Source organism: Ochotona curzoniae, unplaced genomic scaffold (assembly GCF_017591425.1).
Source record: "Ochotona curzoniae isolate NIBS_2020 unplaced genomic scaffold, NIBS_Ocur_1.0 contig_3432, whole genome shotgun sequence".
Taxonomy (NCBI): Eukaryota; Metazoa; Chordata; class Mammalia; order Lagomorpha; family Ochotonidae; genus Ochotona; species Ochotona curzoniae.
In genome coordinates, this window is record NW_024465859.1 from 5737442 (window position 1) to 5747545 (window position 10104).

General features: G+C 42.9%; 1 pseudogene; it reads left to right on the top strand.

Annotated features, from left to right (window-relative positions):
• The first annotated feature begins 7800 nt into the window (after positions 1-7800).
• LOC121156573 lies at positions 7801-7928 on the top strand (annotated as a pseudogene).
• Positions 7929-10104: the final 2176 nt, after the last annotated feature.

Here is a 10104-nt window from a genome sequence, read left to right on the forward strand (position 1 = left end):
GATCTTGGACTCTCTAGGTTGCTCTGCAACTTAACTTGGCAGAATTTGCGCGCCCCTCCCCCACTGCCAGCTGACAATGTGGGGCAGCCCAACCAACCCACACCTACCATGGCTTATGCATGTACCAGTAGGAACAGTCAACCCAGCCCGGCTTTCCCCTGATCCAGTTCAAATGAGGACAACAGCTGTTTTAGCCTGGTCCAACCTGGACTGTCCCCATTTCAGCTCTCATGCCCACCAGTGAGAGTGGTAGTCCATCAGGGAAGCTCTTTGACATCCCCCTACTGATTTGGCCTGCTTCCTCCAGGTCTCACGTGTGCTGGTTGGGCACTGTAGACCAATCTGGCATGATCTGCCTCACCTCAGAATTGCCTATGAGTGCTGTAGTCTGACCCAGCCCAGCCCACTTCCAATTCAAGCTTACACTGATGGAGGCTACAGCCTAGCCCAACTCAGCCAGCCCCTAGTCCAGCCCCTATGTGAACTGGCTAGTATTGCAGCCCAACTCAACCAGATCCACACTCCATTCTGGTGCTTGGATTTGCCAGTGGGTGATAAGATCTGGCCCAACCTAATCCGCCCTCAACCTGAGCCAAATGTATGCTGGTGGGTACCATAACCTGACCTGATCTGGGCTGTACCCATTATGGTCCCTTGTACTCACCTAAAGGGTCTATGTCCTAACAAAGGAATTCACCAAGCTCCTCCATCAGAACCTCTCCCAATGCCAGATCTAATTCCCACCAGTGCATTCATGGACCGGCCATACTTAGTTCACATCCTGTCCTGGCAGAAGCAGTGACCTTTCCTTTCTGGCCTTCACCTATTTCAGTTTTTACCTTGAAGTGCTACAGCCCAGCCAAGCCTGCCCCACACCCAGACACAGCTCACACATGGTTCAGCAGAAGCAGAGACCTAGCCCAGCCTGTCCTACACCTACCCTGGTTCTCATGAGTACCAGTTGGTGCTGGAATCTAGCCCAGTCTGGAAAATCCCAGACTCAGTCCACACTTGTGCTGAGGGATACAGAAGCCATGTCCAGACAAGTTAGCATGTCCCACTGCAGCCCTCACCCTCACCAGTAAGAAGCAAAACCCAGCCAGGGCATCCACTTTGCTCCCCAACCAGGCCTGCTCCCAACCACAGATCTTGCACACACCAGTATGGTTCTGACCCAGCTTGGCATGATCCCTCACCTGTCTTGGCCTTTGCCTTTGGATGCCTCAGCCTGTCCTGACCAAACAGGCCCCCAGTCCAAACTCTCACTGGCATGTGCTGGAACCTGGCCCTGCTCAGTCTGCTCCCATCCCTGGCTCATGCAAATCAATACGTGTGATTGCCTAACTTTGCACGACCTGTGCTCCAGCCTGGTTTCTGTACTTGCCAGTGAGCTAAGATTTTCTCAGCCATGCCTGGCATGCCCCCTTCCAAAACCAAACCACGCATTTGCCAACAGATGGAGTTACCTTGCCCAGCTTGTCCAACACCCAGGCATTAACCATGTGTTCACCAGCATGAGCTATGATCCTCCAGGTGAGTTTCTCAAGTTCCTCCACTCAGCTCACTCCTAGACCCAGATATCACATATGCCAGTGGATGTTAGCTCCCTACCCTGCATAGCCTGCCACTCCATCTTGGCCTTTGGATGAGCTGGTGAATGTTGAGATCTGGCATGCCCAAAACCCTATTTTAGGATGCACATGCAAGTGAACCCACCCAGCCTATTCTCGGCCCCAGTATCGGCAGGGTCCGATAAGTGTCGGCAGGGGCCAGGGTCACCCCAACTCTTAAGCTAACCAGCAGATCTTGTATTTCCCACAGGGTTAGGCCCACATATTCCTCACAGAATCTCCTCCTGGACCTGGTTCTCTTGCATGCTGGTTAGTGTCATGTAACAAACTGATGTGACCTGTTCCCTGTTTCAACACTCACTGTCAGGTACTGGGATCTAGCCCTACTACACAGGCCCTACAGCCCTAGCTTTCATGTGGGCTGGCATGTCGTAGTCAGCAATGTTCCATGCTACCAAGCCCATCTCAGGACTCCCATTTGGTCTGTTGCATCGGTCTGACACATACAGATCCTCCATGATCTCCCCTCCAAACCACTAGTTGTCAGTCCCCTTGGTTACCTGAAAGTACAGTGGCCCTGTCTGGGAGTCCCTCAGGATTCATTGCTTAACTACCCATGCTGTGGCCTTATCCATGGATGTCCCTAGGCAGTAATCCCACACCCCCACCCAAGTCCCCAGAGCTTGTAGCCAATCATGCCACATTTCGCCCACTGTCCACTCAAGCAAAGATTGAGCTGACTGCTTTTACATAGCCAGGCTAGGCTACGCCCCAACACCCCCAGCCAAACACGGCTAGTATGGTGGAGGGTCCTGTTCCCATGCCACCCAACCTAAGCCAAAATGGCATTGGCTGATTTTAAGCAGCCAGGCTAGGCTGCATCTCCCACCACTACAGCCAAAAGCAGCAGGTGACATGGAGATTCCCGTTCACACACCCAGGCTGAGCCAACATAGCACCACCTGCTTTTATTCAACCAGGCTAGACTGCTCCCTGCAACCAACCCACCCAACAGTCAAAAGCAGCCTGTGGAGTGAGGTTCCCATTCACATGGCCAAAATCAGCTGGTGGAATGGAAGTTCCCATTCATGCATCCAGCCCTTTCTCCAACCCATGATCTTCTTGAAGCACCAGTGTTCATCTACCTCATTGATTCTGTTTCTCTGGAGAATACTGACTTATACCCTTCCCAAATGACACTGGATAGATGCTGAAACTGTTTACATCTACACCTATTGGAAACAAGGAGATCTATTTCTACAAACCCTTCTATAAGCTTGGCTTAGTAGCTTTTTAACATTCTGTCAAATCAGTAAAATAAGCCAGAAGTTCTGTGTTTTAATATCAAAGCAATAATATCTTACCATTCTTATGTCAGTGATTAGAAACAGTAAGATATCCCTGTGTGTAAATACATGGAAAATTTTCTTGTATAATAACAAAACTCACATGTGCAAAGCTGTGTGTAATCAGATCTAGCTTTTTGTATGCAATAACTTGAACATTCTTCATGCATGAATGCGTGTGTATGTGTGTGCAGCCATTCCTTTATGTAAACAATAAAGCTACAGAAGATACTAGTTGAACTATTAGCATGTTATCCCCTTAAATAATAGTCTAGAGTTAGATAAATAAGGGGGAATTGGTTGTATATTTTATGTACCCCATTTATTTGAAATGCTATGATTCTGTGATGTTTTCTAATAAAATTATAAAGGTTAAAATGTTCCTTTAAGTATAAAACAAAGAGCTTTATTCCATATAATATTGTACAGCCATAATTTTCATTTAATGTTTTATTTCCAACCTCACTGTGAAAAATAAGTAAATTACTATATTTATATTATAGGCCATCATTATTCTGTGTCTAACATTTATCATTAATGAGATATATTAATATCAATATCATAAGTTATACATACACATTTAAGTCATTTATTTATAACAAGGTCAATAATTATAATCCTCTGACTAATTAAAGGTGAAATAAAAGAATATCACACACTACATAATCTACAATTGAGTTCATGAGAGTAAGCAAGCAATGTCAATGCAATATTAAAAAAATTGATTTCCAAATTTGCACTGTACGGCTGGGTGCAATGGCTCAGTGGCTTTATCCTTGCCTTCCAAAATCCCATAGGGGTGCCAGTTTGTGTCCCGAGTCTCTGCTTCCATTCCATTCCCTGCTTGTGGCCTGGGAGGGCAGTAGAGGATAGCCCAGTGCCTTGGGACCCTGCACCCACCTGGGATACCTGCAAGAAGCTCCTGGCTCCTATTTCTGGATCAGCTCATTTCCAGCTGTTGCAGCTCTTGGAGAGTGAACGAGCAGATGAAAGGTTTTTCTCTTCTTCTTCCTTCTCTTAAATCTGCCTTTACAATAAAAATAAATCTTTAAGAAACATAATGCAGATTTCCACTGTACTGCAAAAGATTTTCAGGCTCCATGTTTATTAGTTTTTGATGCCATTAGTGGGTCAGCCTCACCATTTTTAGTAATGTAGTAGGAGAACAAACTAAGGTCTCCATTGAGATGTTTTGACTTTTCCAATTTACCTAAAAATACCTCAAAATTAAAGCACATTCCTGATTTGCAAATCTAGAGCACATGTAGATGAAGCATTTTGTTAGTCTTAAAACACAAATATGATACGCTTATCTGAAGTATGAAAAAATAAAGTGTTCTGAGAAAATAAGAGTTGACTGGGCATACAATGAACCACAAGTTAGCCCACATTTTGATATAAAGAGTGTATTAGCTCTCCTCACACTATTCAAATCATGTCATGTGGAAGATGTTAACCTCATTTATGCCAACAGTGCAATCAGAGGATTGGAAGCTAATTGAAACAATAATCATGAACAAGCAAAGAAACATGATCTAGAATTTTTTTAAAGCTAAGGACAAATAAAGTATTAATAAATACATACGGATGCAGATGGAATGTGATTTTAGTTTTAAATGAGCAAAATCATTAAGGTGCTTTGCCAAATACAAGAATATGTTCATCAAGAGACTTCACTGCAGCCCTTATTTTCTCTCAGTTACACTGAAATTCATCTTCTGCCACGTATTATTGAATCCTAAGTCCTTTTACCAAGGCATATAATTAAATCTTCTGTTGTGGTTTTCTACAAATGCCTCACAAATGCAGAACAGCCTGGAGAACACTGCATCTGCTAAACAACCTATTAGCAAACAGAATTATATGTTATTTTGCTGAAGTAAGTTGAATTGCTTGTTTGTGGGAGAGGTACGCAAAAGGCACATGCACAGTCATACACACACACACACACACACACACACACACACACACACACACACACACACAGAGAGAGAACAAGAAAACACCCCCTTGGGTCCCAGTCAGTCTTCTAGAATTTTCCTGAAAGAATAAAAGATACATTCTATCTTCCTATAATTTAAAACTTTGCCTTAAGAATCAGAAGAAGCTAATTATTTTCGAGGTAGAGCTTCAGAATTCAAACCAATATTAGGGCATTGATTTGGGCATCATTTGAGACTCATGCAAAGGTGTCACTTTATTTCCTCAGACCACACAAAGTGTTTGTTTTGTACCACTTAGAGGATTTTGAAGTACGTTATGCACAGTTACACATCTTATCAGAATGTTCATTTTCTAACACTAACTTCTAGAAGTGGCAAAGACAGCAAAAGACTGACTGTAGTAAATACTTAAAATAATTGAGTTAACACTACAGAAGAATGTGTGCTTTGCATTCAAGAGATGCCTCCCAAAAGGTTTGTATAACTAAAACCAAACCATTTTTGTTTTGCATAACTAAAACAAAACGACTTCACTGTGTGTGGGGACAGAGGGAGTAAAATTAAGCATTACTAGAGGATAGCTGGAGATAGTCCTCTGGTCACAGTAGTGAAGATGCCGCTTGAGACTGCCGTATCACGTACCAGAGGGTTTTTTCCCAGCCCCAGCTTGCTACTTCTGATCTACCTTCCTATACTATGCACCATAGGAAATATCAGATTTTGACGTCAAAATCCCATTTGTGTATCAATCGATCTGAATACTAGCTTAGAACACCCCTGAGAAGTTCTCTAACTCCAAACCTTCCCTTTTCTCACTCACTCATTCATCTATAAAGTAGGATTAAGAATATCTACCACAGTGCGTTGTGTGAATAAGAAAAACAACTTGTAAATTACTAAAGTGTCTAAGCTCTGGTAGATGTTCAGCAAACGTTAAAGACCCGTGTGAAAGAATCCCAGCAAGATCTTTCGGGTGGATTGGAGTTCTCTCACTAAGGTGCTTTATTTGGACCAAAAAGAGATGAAAAATGAAGTAATTTGCTCTGTACCACACTTTGATATTAATGGAGAAAACCAGAAATGTCTTTTGGGGCATGGGAGGTTGTGAAAGAGGAAGTCAGATTTCGCCAGGATGTCTCCTTGCTAGTGAGAAGACATCACCTGATAACATTTCCAGGGTGAATTTCCCACAATCAAGTATTGAATCTGCAGAAAACGGCAGCCTCCCAGAACTGATGAATGCCAGTAGCACGGTCCAATTTGTTGATACATGACATGACTGTAATTTTCAGGTGTCAAATATTAGACAAACCCGAGGAGTAAATTGACTCAAGAAAATAGTCTCTGGAAGCCAAATATGCAAATGGCCTGAGGCAGGAAAACTTTCATTTTGTCTCAAGCATTATAGAATGTGAGTTGTAGAATTTAATGCTTCCATCTATACTACCAAATTTCTTGGCTGCAAAAATATGAATACTATCAGCTTTTCTCCTGTAACTCCAATTTGTCAACATTTAGTCACAGTCCAATGAACTGGTTCTTTGAGCGATTGTCCTGTAACTTGGGTTTTGGGTTTTGATCCAGCCAGATAACAGCATGATCTCTAGGACTGGAAAGACTTTCAGATATTCGATTACATGATAACTCTCCAGAAATTTTTGTATAGTTACAGTCTCAAGACATCCAATTATTTTTAAAGTCTTAATATGCTTTATATTATTCAATTACTTTATCCATGTCAAAGAATTAATGCACCTTTAAATTGTCAATGAATTTTAAAGTTATAAATATTTGCAAGTGTTCAAAAATATTCACTTTTTAGGCCCAGCACGAAAGCCTAGTGACTAAATCCTTGCCTTACATGCCTGGGATCCCAAATGGATACCAGATTCATGTCCTGGCTCTTCCATTTCCCATCCGGCTCCCTGCTTGTGGCTTGGAAAAGCAGTCAAGGACAGCCCAAAACCTTGGGACCCTACAACCCAGTGGGAGACCCGGAAGAGGCTTCTGGCTCCTGGCTTCAGATCAGCTCCTCTCTGGCTGTTGCAGCCATTTGTTGAGTGACCCAGCAGATGCAAGTTCTTTCTCTGTGTCTCTCCTTCTCTCTAAATCTGTCTTTTCAATTAAATATAAATAATAAAAAATTAAAATAAGTATTCACTTTCCCATTTCTGGGACACAATAAAAAAATGACATTCATACCTCTGGGACTATTTATTTATTTAACTAATTAAACCAGTGAAATGATGTGTGACATTTTCAATTTGGAGTCATTAAATTTCAGTCATGATTAGCTACTGCTGTTTTCTCTGTACCATAGCATCAAGTGATGTTCCCAGTAGTGGGGTCTTCATCAATCTTGACTGCTAAACTGATGGAACAAATCCTACCTGCTCACCTACAATGAAGAGCCATACATATGAGAAAAATCCCTTTTATTGCCTGAAGCTACTGAGCTTTTGCAACTATTTATGTATGCAACATACCCTAACCTTTTCCAACAATGAAGATATCTAGAATATGCCCTGACTGATATCTGCTTTTATTTTAGCTACTAAGTAACTCATATTAATCATCTTTAAAATAAGACTCTTAGAAAATGGTGAAGGATGTTCTAAGTCTAGTATTATACTTCTGAACTCATAGATGATTATCATGGACTCTTTTTTACATTGATGTCCCTATTGAGCAGTCTCTTTTCCTTCCAGATGAATTTCCAAACGCTTATGATCTAATTATGAGACTCTCTCCAAGTGTAAACCTGGAAGCTGTGCCTCAAGTCATAGGCAGATAAGCTGTAAGCCATGCCCACCAGGTAGCAGGCAGAGACTCGGGGAGGATGCACACCCATATTGATCTCATTAGGGTGGGGAGGGTCAAGGCATGGAGGAAGGTGGGTACAGCAGCCTAGCCCAGTCTGGTCTACAACCATTCCTCATAGTCTACGGCCATACCACCTTGAACGCGCCTGATCTCATCTGATCTCAGAAGCTAAGCAGGGTCGGGCCTGGTTAGTACTTGGATGGGAGACAACCATTTCTCATATTAACTAACAGGTGTTGTGATCCAACGCTTCCTGACTTGCACCCAATCTTGACTCTTACCGATGCCAGTGTATGCTGGAGATTGGCCCAATCTGCCCTACCGCCCAAACCTGTCCCACACATATACTGGTAGATACTGCAGCCCAATCTGGTCTGGCCTGCCCTAGCTCAACCTCTTATATAGCCCAGAGGGAGCTGTGGCCTAGCAAACGAGTTCCCCAAGTTCCCTGCTCCAAGCCCTGGATCCCATGCATGCATTAGGCACCACAGCACTGCTTGACATGGTGTACCTTCAGTCCTGGCTTTTGCATGTGCCAGCAAGTATTGCACCCACAGCCTCACATGGACCACACCCTACTCCGACAGTCTCAGGCACTACTGTGGCCTAGCCCAACCAGGCATGCCCCTCAGCCCCAATTTCTGTATGTGCCAATAGATGGCAGGCTGTACTATTCAGCCAGCCCAGGTCTCCCTTAGGGGCAGGTGCCTTGTTTGACCCAGACATGCGCTCCAGCTTTTCCCTTCTAAATCATTTCAAATTGGCTCCCTCACCTACCTGCAGGTGTAATGGGTCAGCTGTGGAAAAGACCCCAGGAGTTGCTACTCCCTATAAACATGCCCTCAGCTGCTCCCAGTCCCACACATCCCCAGAGCCCTTCTTCAGGCATTCTGCAAACTCCTGCCTGGGGGCCAGGGCAGCACATTGAGGCAGGTGTTCCCTGCTCTCTCCACACATCTCAAAAAAAAAAAAAAAAAGGCAACTATGTGAGCACACTGGTATGGTTAACACAAATGTAACATTAACCAGGTACAGAGTGCCCACCAGCTATCAGTTGCTTTTTTCCCTGCAATGTGCCACTTGCCTAGGTACAAGCCAACCTAGACAGTTGTTACAGCTGGGAGTCAGTGTTCATCTTTAAAAGCTCAAGAGATTCCTCATTAAGTACAGTATATGGATGACTAAATCTCAAGTATTAATTCAAAGGCATATTTCTTCCAATGCCCCAGATTACAAATTCAGATGAGAACAAAGGCAGATGATAAAACACAGACTTTCCTCCCCAAAGCTCAGATAACAGATGTGCAGCCAAATGGAATTTTACCAAACTTTCTAAAATGAGTAATATTGTATGAACAGTGTTCCCTTGGGTACTTTATGAAAATGAGTTATATCAATCACAAATGGTTCTCCCAGAAAAAAAAAAAAAAACCTGGAAGAAATGGACATTTGTCTTGACCTAGAGACAACTGTACAAAATTGCAGATACCTAAGAATAGCTTAAAGTATCTGAAGTTTTCCCAAAGTATAATAAAAATTAAGTTAGAATTTATTGGATATCTACTATTTATTCTTTCAGCAACATTTACTGGTTGTACGTAAGTGCCAAGAACTGAGCTAAATGCTCTCATACGAACTGTCTCATTTGCTTAAGAACCATATTTAGTACAGATTAATTAACAGATAAGCAACTTGCCTAAAGTCTCACAACTAATAGGACATGTCATGCAGGAGGCATTTATTAAGGGCCTGCTGAAACATGTTAGCACTTTGCGCAGGATAAGGATACCAGTGGAAGGTCGCCGATCACAAGTCTAAATGTTTCAAAGCATAGGCCTGAAAAATTGTGTATTTCTCTTCACAAATGCATATTAAATAATGTTGTATTAATACATTACATTACCATGAGTGCTCACTAAATGTTTACAAAAATAACACCGCTTAGATAACAAAACCACCAAATAAGTTCTAATCTATTGCTTGAAAATAAGTGCTACTTTATAATAATATGGAGCCTGAGTTCATGGTTGGTCAGATTTTCTAGACTCTAGCCCTCCCTGGCATTAGCCTAAGGTCTTAACTCTCTTTGCTTTTCACACGACTCTCATTTTGAGTGTGCACCAGAAGGAAGCGCATGTGGACACCTATGGACAAGTGTGCTGCTGAGGGGCAAAGAGGTCACTAAGTCAATACGATGGCAACTAACAGTCAAGGTCACTGGTTGCATGTGATGAGCAAGATGGCGGCCAAGGACAGAACCCTGGGCGTGAACCAGGACAGGGGTCACATTGTTTCAAAGAAAGAGTGATTGGCCAGGGCCAATTTGCTCACCTACCCCTGGCCTATGCGAGGTGGCTTCCACAGTCATGCTCCTAGTAATTGGCTCCTAGTTTCTCTCCTCCTGAAATTCCTCGCCTTTAA